The 18,802-nt window shown below is 39.5% G+C and overlaps 1 long non-coding RNA gene across 2 annotated transcripts in view; it reads right to left on the reverse strand.

The window, feature by feature from the left end:
• The window catches only part of LOC139039405 (uncharacterized), a 35,514-nt gene that overhangs the window by 8,177 nt on the left and 8,535 nt on the right, over positions 1 to 18,802 (reverse strand). The window contains exon 3 of one of the 2 annotated variants that reach the window (XR_011492672.1): positions 13,796 to 18,268. The exons of the other annotated variant lie outside the window; for it this stretch is intronic. This is a non-coding gene — a long non-coding RNA (uncharacterized lncRNA). Of the gene's footprint in view, positions 1 to 13,795; positions 18,269 to 18,802 lie in introns of those variants that run through there. 2 annotated transcript variants of the gene reach the window in all.

Here is an 18,802-nt window from a genome sequence, read left to right on the forward strand (position 1 = left end):
TTTCTTTCTCACTGTCTCTGGGGTGATGACAGGATCTCCTAAGACTGGGCTTAAACTGTCCCAAGACAGGGTCACTCCATACTATCTTTCTATACTATTCTGTTTCTTCATTTTTGCATATATTATTTAAGTGAACTCAAGGGAACAAATTCTGAAAGAGATGGGAATACCAGACCACCTGACCTGCCTCTTGAGAAACCTGTATCCAGGTCAAGAAGCAACAGTTAGAACTGGACATGGAACAGACTGGTTCCAAATAGGAAAAGGAGTATGTCAAGGCTGTATATTGTCACCCTGCTTATTTAACTTATATGCAGAGTAAATCATGAGAAATGCTGGGCTGGATGAAGCACAAGCTGGAATCAAGATTGCCAGAAGAAATATCAATAACCTCAGATATACAGATGACACCAACCTTATGGCAGAAAGTGAAGAGGAATTAAAGAGCCTCTTGATGAAAGTGAAAGAGGAGAGTGAAAAAGTTGGCTTAAAGCTTAACATTCAGAAAACTAAGATCATGGCATCTGGTCCCATCGCTTCATGGCAAATAGACGGGGAAACCGCAGAAAAAGTGGACAACTTTATTTTTGGGGGCTCCAATATCACTGCAGATGGTGACTGCAGCCAGGAAATTAAGATGCCTGTTCCTTGGAAGAAAAGTTATGACCAACCTAGATAGCATATTAAAAAGCAGAGACATTACTTTGCCAACAAAGTTCCGTCTAGTCAAGGCTATGGTTTTTCCAGTGGTCATGTATGGATGTGACAGTTGGACTATAAAGAAAGCTGAGCACTGAAAAATCGATGCTTTTGAACTGTGGTGTTGGAGAAGACTCTTGAGAGTCCCTTGGACTACAAGGAGATCCAACCAGTTCATCCTAAAGGAGATAAATCCTGGGTGTTCATTGGAAGGACTGATGCTGAAGCTGAAATGCCAATACTTTGGCCACCTCATGCGAAGAGTTGACTCATTGGAAAAGACCCTGATGCTGGGAGGGATTGGGGGCAGGAGGAGAAGGGGACCATCCAGATGGCTGGATGGTGTCACCGATTCGATGGACATGAGTTTGAGTGAACTCCAGGTGTTGGTGATGGACAGGGAGGCCTGGCGTGCTGCAGTTCATGGTGTTGCAGCGTCAGACACGACTGAGCGACTGAACTGAACTGACTGAAGAGAACAAAAAATGCTTAGTAATTTGGAACTGTACTAAAAATTTATGCCTTACTCTTGCGTATCAAATACACAGTCTTCAACTGATAAATATAGAATGTGAACTCCAATTTTTTTTTTAAAAAATCACTGCTTAATTACTCAAAAGCTAGATATAAAGTCCTTGGAGGGTGGGAACTTTGCTTTGTCCTTTTGCTTTGCTTCACTTCAGATCTTAAGAACCAAGAACAGTGTCTGGCACATAGGAGGCACTCAAGCTTAGAGCCCCATTTGAAGAAAGTAAAAATATCTAAGTGAAAGTTTTAGTTGTTCAATTGTGTCTGATTCTTTGTAACTCCACAGACTATAGCCCACCAGGCTCCCCTGTCCATGGAATTCTCCAGGCAAGAATACTGGAGTGGGTTGTCATTTCCTTCTCCAGGGGATCTTCCTGACCCAATAATCAAAACCGCATCTCCTGCATTGCAGGTGGATTCTTTACCATCTAAGCCACCAGGAAAGCCCCAAAATATTTAGTGTATACCCAAACATACTTTATGTAAGAATCATAAATTAAAAGTATTAGTGTTATTAGAATGAAGCATATATGTTTCAATAATAGAAATAAAATTGCAATTCTCAGTTTTCAAGTGGATTCTCTTTTGGCCTGTTCCATTCTGCTACTCAGTAAAGGCAGAAACTCTCATCAGTCAGGCTGAGACTGTTGGTAACAAGTGCATGGAGTCTCGGATTGCATTCAAAAGTGAAAAAAAAAAAGTTATCTGGGTCATTTGTCATTTTAGATTATTGCCACTTCTTCTTCTTTGTGTTAACACTGACAGCTGTCTCTGCTGAAAGTATTTGGGTTAGAGATGAAGTTAGGAACATGGTCTTGTATTTTCATAAGATTAAAAATATATATATATATATATATATATATATATATATAGTGTGTGTATATATATATATTTTAGATATATCCACATAAAGCCTTACCCAGGAAGATAACAAGTCACTTCCTCTTTTTTTCTCAAAAGCAACTGACAGTAATAGAAAAAAAACAATTGTTCGTCACACTTTCTGATGGGGATTCCTTTAGATGCTCAATTCCTGTTTTAGCTAAATGGTTTTGTGACTGCACCTATGACTACTTCTCCATCATGGTGATGGGGCATGCCCACACTCTCTAAAGAAATGCTGGTTTGACCACCAGAAAGCAGAGTAGGTACAAATCTTGTTCTAGAGCAATTTAGCAATAGACCTGCTGTTGGAGTTCCTCTCACAAAAGGATGGGGGGGCTGAAGACTAACAGCAAGAAGAGAGGTGTTTACTGAATTCTGCTTGTGTCTGAAATTGTACCAAAAGTGATATGGTCATTAAGAGCATGAAATCTAGGGTCAAACTGCTTAGGTTTAAATCCTGGTTCCATGTGTTAGTAGCTGTGCATTCTCAGGTGAGTTAGTTAACCTCTCTGTGCCCCTTATAACAGAGAAGGAAATGGCAACCCATCCAGTATTCTTGCCTGGAGAATCCCAGGGACAGAGGAGCCTGGTGGGCTGCCATCTATGGGGTTGCTCAGAGTTAGATACAACTGAAGCGACTTAGCAGCAGCAGTGCCACTTATAAAAATACTGTTATTAATAAAAAGGAAACACAAGTCTTAAATGATACATTAGATGAGAAGGATCTCTTTGATATCTTCAGGACATTCCATCCAAATGAAGATGGAATTCTTAAAGATGGCATTCTTCTCAAGTGCACATGTAACATTCTCCAGGATAGACCACACCTTGGGTCACAAATAAAACCTCGGTAAATTTAAGGAAATTGAAATTGTATCAAGCATCTTCTCTGACCACAATGTTATGAGCCTAGATATCAATTACAAGAAAAAAACTGTAAGAAACACAAACACATGGAGATCAAACAACAGGTTTCTAAATAACCAACAGGTTACTGAAGTAATCAAAAGGGAAATAAAAAAATTTCTAGAAACAAATGGCAATGAAAACATGACAACTCAAAACCTAAGGGAGGCAGCAAAAGCAGTTCTAAGAGGGAAGATTATAGAAATACAATCCTATCTCAAGAAACAAGAAAAACATTGAATAGACAACCTAACTTTATACCTAAAGCAACTGGAAAAAGAAAAATAAAAAACCCCAAAATTAGAAAAGAAAAATAAAAAACCCCAAAATTAGTAGAAGGAAAGAAATCATAAAGATCCGAGCAGAAATAAATGAAAAAGAAATGAAAGGAACAATAGTAAAGAGTAATAAAACTAAAAGCTGGTCCTTTGAGAAGACAAACAAAATTGGCAAACCCTTAGCCAGACTCATCAAGAAAAACAGAGAGAAGAATCAAATCAATAAAACTAGAAATGAAAAAGGAGAGATTACGACAGACAATGCAGAAATACAAAGAATTATAAGAGACTACTATGAGCAACTATATGGCAATAAAATAGATAGCCTGGAAGAAATGGACAGATTTATAGAAAAGTTCAGTCTTCCAAGACAGAACCAGGAAGAAACAGAAATTATGAACAACCCAATTACAAGCACTGAAATTGAAGCTGTGGTCAAAAATCTGCCAAAAACCAAAAAGCCAGGACCAGATGGCTTCACAGGAGAATTCAATAAAACATTTAGAGAAGAGCTAATGCTTATCCTTCTAAAACTCTTTCAAAAAATTGCAGATGAAGGAACACTTCCAAACTTATTCTACGAGGCCACCATCACCCTGATACCAAAATCAGACAAAGACAACACAAAAAAAGAAAACTACAGGCCAATATCACTGATGAACATAGATGCAAAAATCCTCAACAAAATTTTAGCACACAGAATTCAGCAACACATCAAAAAATTCATGCACCATGATGAAGTTGGGTTTATTCCAGGGATGCAAGGATTCTTCAGTATATGGAAATCAATCAATGTCATACACCATATTAAAAAACTGAGAGACAAAAACCATATGATCCTCTTAATAGATGCAGAAAAAGCCTTTGACAAAATTCAGCACCTATTTATGATTAAAACTCTTCAAAATATGGGCATAGAAGGAACCTACCTCAGCATAGTAAAGGCCATATATGATAAACCTACAGCAAACATTATTCTCAATGGTGAAAAACTGAAACCATACCCCCTAAGATCAGAACAAGACAAGGGCGCCCACTTTCACCACTATTATTCAACATAGTTCTGGAAGTCCTAGCTATAGCAATCAGAGAAGAAAAAGAAAAATAAAAGGAATCCAGATTGGAAAAGAAAAGTAAAACTCTCACTGTTTGCAAATGCCATGATACTGTACATAGAAAACCCTAAAGATAGTATCAGAAAATTACTAGAGCTAATCAGTGAATTTAGCAAAGTTTCAGGATACAAAATCAATACACAGAAATTACTTGCATTTCTATAAACTAACAATGAAAAATCAGAAAGAGAAATTAAGGAATCAATCCCATTCACCACTGCAACAAGAAGAATTAAATATCAAGAAATAAACTTACCTAAGGAGAGAAAATAACTGTAAACAGAACATTAAAAGACACTTATGGAAAAAAATCAAAGATCAAATAAACAGATAGAGAGCTATTCCATGTTCCTGGGTATCATACTGTGAAAATGACTATACTACCAAATGCAATCTACAGATTTAATGCAATCCCTATCAAATTACCAATGGTATTTTTCACAGAACTAAAACAAAAAATTTCACAATTCATATAGAAACACAAAAGACCCCAAATAGCCAAAGCAGTCTTGAGAAAGAAGAATGGAACTGGAGGAATCAACCCTCCTGACTTCAGGTTACAGTACAAAGCCACACTCATCAAGGCAGTATGGTACTAGCACAAAAACAGAAATATAGACCAATGGAACAAGACAGAAAGCCCAGAAATAAACCCATGCACCTATGGGTCCCTTAATTTTGACAAAGAAGGCAAGAATATACAATGGGGCAAACACAGCCTCTTCAATAAATGGTGCTGGGAAAACTGGACAGCTACGTGTAAAAGAATGAAATTAGAACACTTTCTAACACCATACACAAAGATAAACTCAAAATGGATGAAGGACCTAAATGTAAGACCAGAAACTATAAAACTCTTACAGGAAAACAGAGGCAGAACACTCGACATAAATCAAAGCAAGATCCTCTATGACCCACCTCCTAAACAAAGGAAATAAAAACAAAAGTAAACAAGTGGGACCTGATTAAACTTAAAAGCTTTTGCACAGCAAAGGAAACTATAAGCAAGGTGAAAAGACAACTCTCAGAATGGGAGAAAATAATAGCAAATGAAACAACTGACAAAGGATTAATTTCCAAAATATACAACCAGCTCATACAACTCAATGCCAGGAAAACACATAACCTAATCAAAAAGTGGGAAAAAGACCTAAACAGACATTTCTCCAAAGAAGACATGCAGATGGTTAACAAACACATGAAAAGATGCTCAACATCTCTTATTATTAGAGAAATGCAAATCAAAACCACAATGAGATATCACCTCACGCCAGTCAGAATGGCCCTCATCAAAAAGTCTACAAATAATAAATGATGGAGAAGGTGTGGAGAAAATGGAATACTCTTGCACTGTGGCTGGGAATGCATATTGATACAGCTACTATGGCAAATGGTATGGAGGTTCCTTAAAAAACTAGGAATAAAACCACCATATGACCCAGTAATCCCACTCATAGGCATATACCCTGAGGAAACCAAAATTGAAAGAGGCACATGTATCCCATTATTTATTGCGGCACTATTTACAATAGCTAGAACATGGAAGCAACCTAGATGTCCATTGACAGATGAATGGATAAAGAAGTTGTGGTATATACACACAATGGAATATTACTCAGCCATACAAAGGAACGCATTTGAGTCAGTTCTAATAAGATGGATGAACCTCGAACCTATTATGCACAGTGAAGTGAGACAGAAAGATAAATACTGTATTCTAACACACATATATGGAATCTAGAAAAATGGTACTGAAGAATTTGCTTGCAGGACAACAATGGAGAAACAGGCATAGAGAATAGACTTAATGGACGTGGGGAGAGGGGAGGAGAAGGTGAGATGTATGGAGAGTAACATGGAAACTTACATTACCATATGTAAAACAGATAGCCAACCGGAATTCGCTGTATGGCTCAGGAAACTCAAATAGGGGCTCTGTATCAACTTAGAGGGGTGGGATGGGGAGGGAGATGGGAGGGAGGTTCAAAAGGGAGGGGATATATGTATACCTATGGCTGATTCATGTTGAGGTTTGACAGAAAACAGCAAAATTCCATAAAGCAATTATCCTTCAATAAAAAATAATTTAAAAAAGAAGAAAGCAATGCTTACATTGACAGAACTAGCATAAAAAATACTGTTATTATTAGAATGAGAAGCAGAAAATAAATATATGACATGAATAGAAAGCGACCAGGCTGAAGAGAAAGACATAGCATTGTAAAGGTCTGACAGGGTTTCTTCACTGATAGTTTTTAAAGTCACTTTAGTGCATTTTCCCTGTGCACAAGATGAATCACTGACGGATCGAAGGATAAAGTTTTCTTTATACATTGCAGTTAAAAGTAATGCAAACATCACATGACATTTTCAGTGAAAGTTACATTTCCAATTTCAAATGAAAATACATATTAGGATTTCTTTATGGGAGAAGCTGAGTAAGAAGTCTCAGGTAAAAAAGCACTTACCTGGCATTACTATACTGAGTCGTCAGACTGCACTAAGATCATTTACAGTCAAGTTGCAAATGTTGACACAGTGTTACATAGGTAAGTTTTCTGTAGAATTAAATGTATACTTACAGATACCAGGATAAGCATTTCTACTATATTTTAGTAGAAATTGTGACAATTTAGAAAAAGTCAACAATTGAGTGACTAACACTTTCACTTTCATAGTTCATTTACATTATTGTGATAGTTTCAGGCATACAGCAAAGTGATTCAGTTTTATGTAACATATACATATTTTTTCAGATTATTTCAATTATAGGTGATTATAAGATAGTATAATTCCCTGACAGCTCAGTTGGTAAAGAATCCACCTGCAATGCAGGAGACCCCAGTTTGATTGCTGGATGGGGCAGATCCCCTGGAGAAGGGATAGACTACCCACTCCTGTATTCTTATGGCTTCCCTTGTGGCTCAGCTGGTAAAGAATCCACCTGCAATGTGGGAGGCCTGGGTTTGATCCCTGGGTTGGGAAGATCCCCTGGAGAGGGGAAATGCAACCCACTCCAGTATTCTGGCCTGGAAAATTCCACAGAGAGTGTATAGTTCATGGGGTTGCAAAGAGTCAGACATGACTGAGTGGCTTTCACTTTCACTATACTTTAACTGAAACTGCCTAGTCAACATTTTCACTGAGAAGTTTATCACAGATGCTATTCCGTTTAGGTCAGTTGCTCTGTCATGTTCAACTCTTCGCGACCCTGTGGACCACAGCACGCCAGGCCTCCCTCTCCATCACCAACTCCCGGAGTTTACTCAAACTCATCTCCATTGAGTTGGTGATGTCATCCAGCCATCTCATCCTTTGTTGTCCCCTTCTCCTCCTGTCTTAATCTCTCCCAGCATCAGGGTCTTTTCCATTGAGTCAGCTCTTTGCATCAGGTGGCCAAAGTATTGGAGTTTCAGCTTCAACATCAGTCATTCCAATGAATACCCAGGACTGATCTCCTTTAGGATGGACTGGTTGGATCTCCTTGTAGTCCAAGGGACTCTCAAGAGTCTTCTCCAACACCACACTTCAAAAGCATCAATTCTTCGGTGCTCAGCTTTCTTTATAGTCTAACTCTCACATCCATACATGACTACTGGAAAAACCATAGCCTTGACTAGACGACTTATGTTGACAAAGTAATGTCTCTGCTTTTTAATGTGCTGTCTAGGTTGGTCATAACTTTCCTTTCAAGGAGTAAGCATATTTTAATTTCATGGCTGCAATCAACATCAGCAGTGATTTGGGAGCCCCAAAAACATAAAGTCAGCCACTGTTTCCACCATTTCCCCATCTATTTGTCATGAAGCGATGGGACCAGACGCCATGATCTTACTTTTCTGAATGTTGAGCTTCAGGCCAACTTTTTCACTCTCCTCTTTCACTTCCATCAAGAGGCTCTTTAGTTCCTCTTCACTTTCTGCCATAAGGTTGGTGTCATCTGTATATCTGAGATTATTGATATTTCTCCTGGCAATCTTGATTCCAGCTTGTGCTTCTTCCAGCCCAGCATTTCTCATGATGTACTCTGCATATAAGTTAAATAAGCAGGGTGACAATATACAGCCTTTACGTACTCCTTTTCCTATTTGGAACCAGTCTGTTGTTCCAGTTCAAACTGTTGCTTCCTGACCTGCATACAGGTTTCTCAAGAGGCAGTTCAGGTGGTCTGGTATTCCCATCTCTTTCAGAATTTTCGACAGTTTATTGTGATCCACACAGTCGAAGGCTTTGTCATAGTTAATAAAGTAGAAATAGATATTTTTCTGGAACTCTCTTGCTTTTTTGATGATCCATCAGATATTGGCAATTCGATCTCTGGTTCCTCTGCCTTTTTTAAAACCAGCTTGAACATCTGGAAGTTCATGGTTCATGTATTGCTGAAGCCTGGCTTGGAGAATTTTGAGCATTACTTTACTAGCATGTAAGATGAGTACAATTGTGGCATAGTTTGAGCATTATTTGGCATTGCCTTTCTTTGGGATTGGAATGAAAAGTGACCTTTTCCAGTCCTGTAGTCATTGCTGAGTTTTCCAAATGTGCTGACATATTGAGTGCAGCACTTTCTTTTTTTTTTTTTTTCCATTTACTTTTATTAGTTGGAGGCTAATTACTTTACAGTGTTGTAGTGGTTCTTGTCATACATTGACATGAATCAGCCATGGATTTACATGTATTCCCCATCCCGATCCCCCCTCCCACCTCCCTCTCCACCCAATCCCTCTGGGTCTTCCCAGTACACCAGGGCCGAGCACTTGTCTCATGCATCCAGCCTGGGCTGGTGATCTGTTTCACCCTAGATAATATACATGTTTCGATGCTGTTCTCTTGAAACATCCCACCCCGCCTTCTCCCACAGAGTCCAAAAGTCTGTTCTATACATCTGTGTCTCTTTTTCTGTTTTGCATATAGGGTTATCATTACCATCTTTCTAAATTCCATATATATGCGTTAGTATACTGTATTGGTCTTTATCTTTCTGGCTTACTTCACTCAGTATAATGGGCTCCAGTTTCATCCATCTCATTAGAACTGATTCAAATGAATTCTTTTTAATGGCTGAGTAATATTCCATGGTGTATATGTACCACAGCTTCCTTATCCATTTGTCTGCTGATGGGCATCTAGGTTGCTTCCATGTCCTGGCAGAGTGCAGCACTTTCATAGCATCAACCTTTAGTATTTGAAATAGCTCAACTGGAATTCCATCACCTCCACTAGCTATGTTCATAGTGATGCTTTCTAAGGCCCACTTGACTTCATATTCCAGGATGTCTGTAAGACTAAAAAATTGTAAGATATATCAAACTCTAGAAAGATACTTAATTACCTGGCCTTTACACAGTTACATGGATTCATTAAATGATCTCACTATACAACTTTAATATTCCATTAAAGTATTTTAGGGATTCAAAAATGAATCAGGCATGGCTGCTTCTCTTGAGGAATTTACATGCTAGATGGGGCAAGAGTTAAAGTTCAGAGTATTATTCACTTTAAGAAAATGCCACCAGATGGAAATATAAATTGGTGTAGCCACTATGGAAAACAATATGGATGAACCTCAAAAAATAGAGTTAACATATGATCCAGAGAAAAGTAATTCAAAAAGTAATTCACAGCAACACTATTCAGAATAGCCAAGACATGGAAACAACCTACATGTCCACCAGCAGAAGAATGGAAAAAGAAGACATGGTTACACATACATATAATAGAACACTACTCAGCCATGAAAAAGAATGAAATAATGCCATTTGTAGCAATATGGCTGAAACTAGAGATGATCATACTAAGTGAAGTAAGTTAAAAAGAGAAAGACATATCACTTATATGTGTTACTTACAAGTGTAATCTAAAATATGACACAAATGAACCTATCTGCAAACAGAACCAGACACAGAGAACAGACTTGTGGCCACCAAGGGGGATGTGGGAGAAGAATAGATTTGAGAGTTCTGGAGCAGCAGATGCAGAGTGTTACATACAGAGTGGACAAACAACAAGGTCCTACCATATATCACAGGGAGCTATATTCAGGATACACCATAACAGAAAAGAATATGAAAAAGAATGTATATATATAACTGAATTACTTTTCTGTAAAGAAGAAATTAACACGATTTTGTAAATCAGCAACTGTGTAAATCAACTATACTTGAATAAAACAAATTTTTAAGAAAGAAAAAAAATACCACCAGAGAAATTGAGATAAATCATGAGTTTAGGGAAAACTGATTACTTACAGCTGGTTGAGGTCTAGATTCAATGGGTCTCCTTCCCCACATCTGAACCTACAATCTCTTGAATTAGAACAATTCACTCAGATCATTGCCCACTGCCCCTAAACTAAAAGGGAAAGTCACTCACTTTTATAGAGTCAACAACTAGTAAAATGCAGATTAGGCCAGGAAAGGGACTGGGGGTAGGGTCTTCACTGCCAGTCCTTGTATCAGAAGGACATCCGAAAACTATTCCAAAGAGCCTGTTATATTTTTGATAGAAACAAACACAACTAGTTTTGCTCTAATTGCATTAGGACTATATGATAAACACCTGAAAAGAGAAAAAGGATCAGTCTAGACCAACCATTTATAACTGAAGTCATCTTGTTTTTTATTTATCTGAATAATTAAATTATACATACAGTGTGACAGTTCCTCGTCATAATAGCCCCAGCAGGTGAAAAGGGTCTAGCAATTAATTCAATCTATTAGAGAAAGGTAAAAGTGTTTTTTAAAGGTGCATATTTAGATATCCTCTTGAGCTCCCAAGAAGAGGGACTGGTTATAACATATAATACTTAATAAAATGTTCCTTCATATGTGTGGATGTATGAACCAGCCTAGGTGTTATTTAACACATGTATAATCATCTTCTTGTGCCCCTTTTCCCTCCAAATAAACTAAAAGCAACGAAATAGTCATCTCCAGCCACTCCAACAGTTGTGGCATTCACTTTTCTTTTTGTATCTGGGGAAGATATCACATATTTTGACACCTGAATATTATTCTGTCTTGCATTTTTAAAATTATTTCATGTATGTATATTTCTTAAGTGGAATATTTCTTATTCCACTTATGAAATTACAAGTTCCTTAAATAGAAAGACATCTTCATGGGTGTTGTCTGCCATTTATGGCAAGGAGCACAGTAGACGTTCAGTATAAACTTTGGCATTTAACTTCCAACCCAGATAGCATCATAAGTTTACACCTTGAGGCACATTTGAATGATACATAATAACACAATATAAAAGGAGAACACTTTGAATATACAGTTATCATCAAAATATGGTAAACCTTTCTATATTTCAGAAGTGGTCACTCCATGTCCAAAGGGGCAGAGCAGCTCAGGACTGAATGCAAGAACAGGGCCACAAAGAGGCTTTCCCATCTGTGAAGCTGCCATCCTGGTTGCTGTCTGGGATTACAGATTATAAGAAGCTGCTTATCCAAGAAGGAAACAGGAAACAATAGTTTCGCGGGAAGGACCTGCCCAGTTACCAGCTTTTTCAGAGACTAGATTTATGGTACCTTCATATCACTGCCCCACTAAGGCACTGAGCTGCCACCGCAGAACTGATGAAGCATTGGCAAATGCACTTGAACCACTGCTATAAGAAGACATCTGTTTTTATGCCCAAAGAGGTGGAGTTAAAGTTCTCTATAATGATAAAGAAAACAGGGAAAGGTGTTTAATGGGAAGTTAAAATATGCCAAGGTCCATAATTTGTTAGGGAAGAGGATGGAGATATTAAACAATTTCATACTTTAGGGAAAATAATAGTTAAGCATAATATAACTTAAAGCTTCCCTAGTAGCTCAGATGGTAAAGCATCTACCTGCAATGCAGGAGAAACGGGTTTGATCCCTGGGTCAGGAAGATCCTCTGGAGAAGGAAATGGCAAACCACTCCAGTACTCTTGCCTGAAAAATCCCACGGACAGAGGAACCTGGAGGGCTACAGTCCATGGAGTCACAAAGAGTTGGGCATGACTGAACGACTAACACACACACAACTTAAAGAGTAAGAATACAATCAATGTCAAAGTAGAAGAGGGTGGGAACAGAAAATTCAAAGTAATATGGCAAAAATAAGTTCAGTATCAGTAAACAATAAATGTGAAAGGATAAAATTCACCTATGATTTTATCAGATTGGCTTAAAAATTAAACTGTAAACTTTCTTAAAGATATATACTTCAAACAAACACAGGTTGAAAAGCAAAAGATAGAAAAAATATTATCACAGATAAATAAAAAACTAAAAGCAGACTGGTTTATCAGTTACTATCAGACAAAATAATACTTACACAAAGCCCATTAAAATATAAAAAGGAACCATCTACCAAAGACTTCTGTGGGGCTTTCCTGGTGGCTCTGTGGTAAAGAATCCACTTGCCAGAGCAGGAGACATGGGTTCAATCTCTGATCTGGGAAGATCCCACATGCTGCGGGGCAACTAAGCCCATGCTCCATGACTACCGAGCCCTCATGCGGCAACTAATGAGCTCCTGACACCCTAGACCCCGTGCTCTGGAGCAGAAGAAGCCACTGTAATGAGACGTCCACACACCACAACCAGAGAGTAGCCCCCTCTGCCCCTAACTAGAGGAAGCTCACTCAGCAGTGAAGACCCAGCACGGCCAAAAATAAATAAATAAAATGATAAAAGCTTCAGTGACAAGATATTTGACAAGACAGCCTTGAAATAATAAAGCAAAAACTGAATTATAAAAAGAATGGAAAATCCAGTCAGTCTTGACAGGAAGCAGATATCATGTTCAGGAGAGTTTACTTGAAAAGAACTGAATGAAATGACTGTTTATACAGGTGCATACAGGACTGAAAGGATAAAAGACGATGGTGAGGCACCGAACAACTAACTGACAAGAGGGGAAAGCCATTACTCCTCCAGATCTGAAGGAACAAAGGGAGGAAACAGAATGACTGGAGCCCAAACAGAGACGGGGAGGGATGGCGTTTCCCAGGTGGCTCAGTGGTAAAGAGCCCACCTGCCAATGCACAGGAGACGTGGGTTCGATCCCTGGGTCGGGAAGATCTCCTGGAGGAGGAAATGGAGACCTTCTCCAGTATTCTTGCCTGGAAAATTCCATGGACAGAGGAGCCTGGTAGGCTATAGTCCACGGGGTCACAGAGTCAGACAGGACTGAGTGACTGAGCATGGGCACACGAGCAGAAACAGAGCCGTGGAGGAGAAGCTGACCAGAAGGGGTTCTTGCCCTGGAGGATGGCAGATGCTGGTGGGGCAAGCAGTGGGCCAAACCTACTGACCTTTATTAATTTCAAGGCTATCTTGTCAAATAGCTTGTCACTGAACAAACCTAACTGGAACCAAAGGGCAAAAGAGTAGAAAGCTAAGAATAGATTTTTCAAAGGAATTTATTATTTAATACTAGTGGGTCTTTCTTTATTAGCATCTATAAATCACAGGGGAAATGGAGAATAATCACAATAATCCTAGTGAGAAATTTTAACATCACTTTATTGGAAACTGATAGATCAAGTAACCAAGAATTAGTCAGATGTAGAAGACCTCACAATACAGTTAACAAACTTGAGTCAACAGATGTGTGTGTGTGTGTGTGTGTGTGTGTGTGTGTGTGTGTGTGTAGACAGAGAGAACCTGCTCCTAACAGATAGAAAATATACATTCTTTCTGAGTGTATTTGCAATGAAATATTTATAAAAGTTTACCATACTAGGTCACAGAGGATTGAATGCTAAAGAATTGATATTACATGGCACATATTACAGTTCAATTAGAAGTCAGCCTTGAAAGATAAATTTCTATGTGCTAATATGAAATGACCCTCAAGAAATATTTCTAAATGAAAAGAATAAGATATGAATCATCATCTATTTTATACTAATATTTGCATAAAATAATCTGTCTCTACTTATATATGCATAGAATACATCTGGATACCCAAGAAATTATTAATAGTGGTTGCATGTGAGGGTGGAGAGTAATTTATCTTGTTTGTTTTCTGAATCTTATTCTATTTGTATCATTACTTAAAAATTTAAAAAGCTAGTTAAAAAATGCTGAATGGAATTGAGATAAGATATCCACATTTTTTCAGTCCATTTTCAAGGAAGTTTCCCAAGCTGGCTTTGTAGCCTGTAGGATTTTAACCAAAATGACTGGCTACCATGGCTTATCCTAGGTTATACCAAATTTCCACTTACCTTCCCTCATTTGTTTTTTTCCTACATAGAAAGCAATACCATAATTCCAGTGTATCTCTTCCCATTGACCCTAAAATGAGGCAATTTCTTAAAAAATAAAAGCTGAGCTCTTGAACATAAACAACATTCCTGAGACCTCTAAATCTCAGTACAGTACACACTGTACTGTTCTTTGAGAATTCCTGCTATGAAATATGGAGGACATAAAATAATCAAGACAAGAAGTAAATATTAACACAACCCATTCAGATGAATTCCAAGAATGGGATATCTAATTTACATCACCTTATACATTTTTAAGCTTCATTCCACCAGTCAGAAATAGTTAACACTTCTCTGAGCATGCTGCCATTCCTGACAGAGACTCATTAACCCAGAGCCTGAAATGTCAATAGCAAAGTAATTTCAAATGACAATGGGGACATCTGAACAGAAAGCCCCGAAGCAAACAGTTCTTTAACAGCCTTCTATATGTATAAGGGAGACTCTACATTGATGATCCCTGCTTTTTTATAAGTCAGATACAGGGTTCAGATACAAGAGCCGAGGAGAATTGGCATGACTACATAAATAGAGCTGGCACTCAATTCCACGACTTATATTCACTTGCCAATTTATAAACTGACAGTGAATGCTCTCTATCTGCTCACTTCAGAGGGGCGTCATGAGAGGAGCATCCTGGCTGGGATTAGAGGCAGTCCACTCGCAAGTATCCGAGGGCCTGGGCAGAACTCCTCAGCAAGCTAGCCAGTTTCCCTCTCTTACCTGGTGCCCACGACTTGGGAGCTCAGCTGGGCTTCTGCTCAGGTCTCGATGTGTACTTCATCATGTCAGGGCCGTACGCTAAACAACCGCTTCTTGATGGCACTCTGAGTTTTGGAGTCAGGACCCCGGATGGAAGACCCAAGTCCTGCTATTTTCTATTTGCTTCTGGTTGATCATGCCCTCCACCCCCTTATCACCCAGCCCTCTGCCTTCTGGCTTCCTGTTGTGTTTGGCCAGTGGGAGCCCTGACTGGAGACACATGAGAGAAAGAGAGTTGAATGAGTTGGTTTCAGCTGTGTCCTTGCACTGAGGATCACTATTCCTTTCAAGACAGCTTCCACACCCACAGCTATCTCCTTGCAGGGTGCAGGGTCTGGGAGCTACTCTCTCTGGATACTTTGATTCTAGGAGTGGTACAGCTCAGCTACTACTAGCCCCAGTTTCCTGCACTATTTGTCATGGTCCCCCACTTTGTACCCTTATTTGGTAATCCCTTGTAAAACAAACAACCCCTTCCTGAATTATCTTCCTTCAACTTTGTCACCTGTTTCTGGTTGAGACCCAGAGTGATATGCCCACCTGCACCACTGATGAGCTGAATGGCTTTGGACAGACCATGTAACTCCTCTTGGCCTTAGTTTCCTCATTGACAAGCTATGAAGGTATCCTACCCTGAGAGGAGTTCATAGGAAAATACTGGACACTTTGTAAATGTGCTTCTACCCACATCTCTAAAGAGCTGCTTACAGTAGCCCCACATAGCAACTAACTGGCTGGATCTCCCTGGAACTAAGGTGATTTCACCTGCCTGACTATGAGTATTGCCCGAGGTTACTGCTGCTATATTCTTGGGATTTCCAGATCTTTATAGCTCACTATTTGACATCTTCACTGGGATGTCTCACAGCTATCTTAAAAATCCACTATGGCCCAAACAGAACTCATGTCCTTCCCTCCTAAACTCCCCATGTCCTCTAGTCCAGTAACATACCATCTACCCAGTTTTTAAAGTCAGAAATTTGGGGGTTAATTCTTGACAACTTCCTTTCCCCATACCCAGCCAAGAAACAACTCTTGTCCATTCTGCTTTCTATATCATCTCTGGAATTTGTCTATTATGACCCAAGCTGGATGCTACAACCATCACCCAGACCACTGTTATCTCCCAGCTCAGTTCAGTTCAGTTCAGTCGCTCAGTCGTGTCTGACTCTTTGCAACCCCATGAATCACAGCATGCCAGGCCTCCCTTTCCATCACCAACTCCCGGAGTCTACCCAAACCCATGCCATCCAGCCATCACATCCTCTGTCATCCCCTTCTCCTCCTGCTCCCAATCCCTCCCAGCATCAGGGTATTTTCTAATGAGTCAGCTCTTCACATGAGGTGGCCAAAGTACTGGAGTTTCAGCTTCAGCATCAGTCCTTCCAATGAACACCCAGGACTGATCTCCTTTAGGATGAACTGGTTAGATATCCTTGCAGTCCAAGGGACTCTCAAGAGTCTTTTCCAACACCATAGTTCAAAAGCATCAATTTTTCGGTGCTCAGCTTTCTTCACAGTCCAACTCTCACATGCATACATGACCACTGGAAAAACCATAGCCTTGACCAGACGGACCTTTGTTGGCAAAGTAATGTCTCTGCTTTTTAATATGCTGTCTAGGTTGGTCATAACTTTCCTTCCAAGGAGTAAGTGTCTTTTAATTTTATGGCTGCAGTGACCATCTTCAGTGATTTTGGAGCCCCCAAAAATAAAGTCTGACACTGTTTCCACTGTCTCCCCATCTATTTCCCATGAGGTAATGGGACCAGATGCCGTGATGTTAGTTTTCTGAATGTTGAGCTTTAAGCCAACTTTTTCACTCTCCTCTTTCACTTTCATCAAGAGGCTCTTTAGTTCCTCTTCACTTTCTGCCATAAGGGTGGTGTCATCTGCATATCTGAGGTTATTGATATTTCTCCTGGCAATCTTGATTCCAGCTTGTGCTTCATCCAGCCCAGCGTTTCTCAAGATTTACTCTGCATATAAGTTAAATAAGCAGGGTGACAATATACAGCCTTGACGTACTACTTTTCCTATTTGGAACCAGTCTGTTGTTCCATGTCCAGTTCGAACTGTTGCTTCCTGACCTGCATACAGGTTTCTCAAGAGGCAGGTCAGGTGGTCTGGTATTCCCACCTCTTTCAGAATTTTCCACAGTTTATTGTGATCCACACAGTTGAAGGCTTTGGCATAGTCAATAAAGCAGAAATAGATGTTTTTCTGGAACTCTTGTGCTTTTTCGATCATCCAGCGGATATTGGCAATTTGATCTCTGGTTCCTCTGCCTTTTCTAAAATCAGCTTGAACATCTGGAAGTTCACGGTTCACGTATTGCTGAAGCCTGGCTTGGAGAATTTTGAGCATTACTTTACTAGCGTGTGAGATGAGTGCAATTGTGTGGTAGTTTGAACATTCTTTGGGATTGCCTTTCTTAGGGATTGGAATGAAAGCTGACCTTTTCCAGTCCTGCGGCCACTGCTGAGTTTTCCAAATTTGCTGGCATACTTAGTGCAGCACATTCACAGCATCATCTTTCAGGATTTGAAACAGCGCAACTGGAATTCCATCACATTCACTAGCTTTGTTCATAGTTATGCTTTCTAAGGCCCACTTGACTTCACATTCCAGGATGTCTGGCTCTAGGTGAGTGATCACACCATTGTGATTATTTGGGTTGTGAAGATCTTTTTTGTACAGTTCTTCTGTGTATTCTTGCCACCTCTTCTGGATCATTATAATAGCTTTCTCCAGTGCTTGCTGTGTCCCCTTTGGTACCTTCTAGTCCAAAATACAGAGCAGCTAGAGTTTCTTTTTAAAATGTAAGTCCTTACAGAGGGTCTACAAACACATGAAAAGATACTCAACATCACTAATTATTGTTGTTGTTCAGTTGCTAAGTAGTGTCTGACTCTTTGCGACCCCAGGCTCCTCTGTCCATGGGATTCTCCAGCTAAGAATACTGGAGTGGGTTGCCATTTCCTACTCCAGGGAATCTTCCCAACCCAGGGATTGAACCCACATCTCTTCTGTCTCCTGCATTGGCAGGTGGGTTCTTTACCACTAACGCCACCTGGGAAGCCCCACGTATAAGGCGTAATGGGGCAGAATTTAAGAGTGATCAAACCTTTTAATGGCAATACGAGGAAACTTAAATGGAAATACAGGCAACAAATTGTAAAACTCTCCTAGTGAACAATTTTTAAAAGTTCTAAAACTAACCATTAACACTAGCCTCCCTTCTTTAAAGGACTCAGTGAGAGTCCTTTTTCCATGAGAGGTCTGTCTAAGCCCACCTCAGTCAGACACATGTGGGCATGTGAACACTTCTTGAAAAGTCTATTTGTACAGAAGGGCAATTAATTTTTGATTCTA

Source organism: Odocoileus virginianus, chromosome 2 (genome assembly GCF_023699985.2).
Source record: "Odocoileus virginianus isolate 20LAN1187 ecotype Illinois chromosome 2, Ovbor_1.2, whole genome shotgun sequence".
In the NCBI taxonomy this organism is placed as follows: Eukaryota; Metazoa; Chordata; class Mammalia; order Artiodactyla; family Cervidae; genus Odocoileus; species Odocoileus virginianus.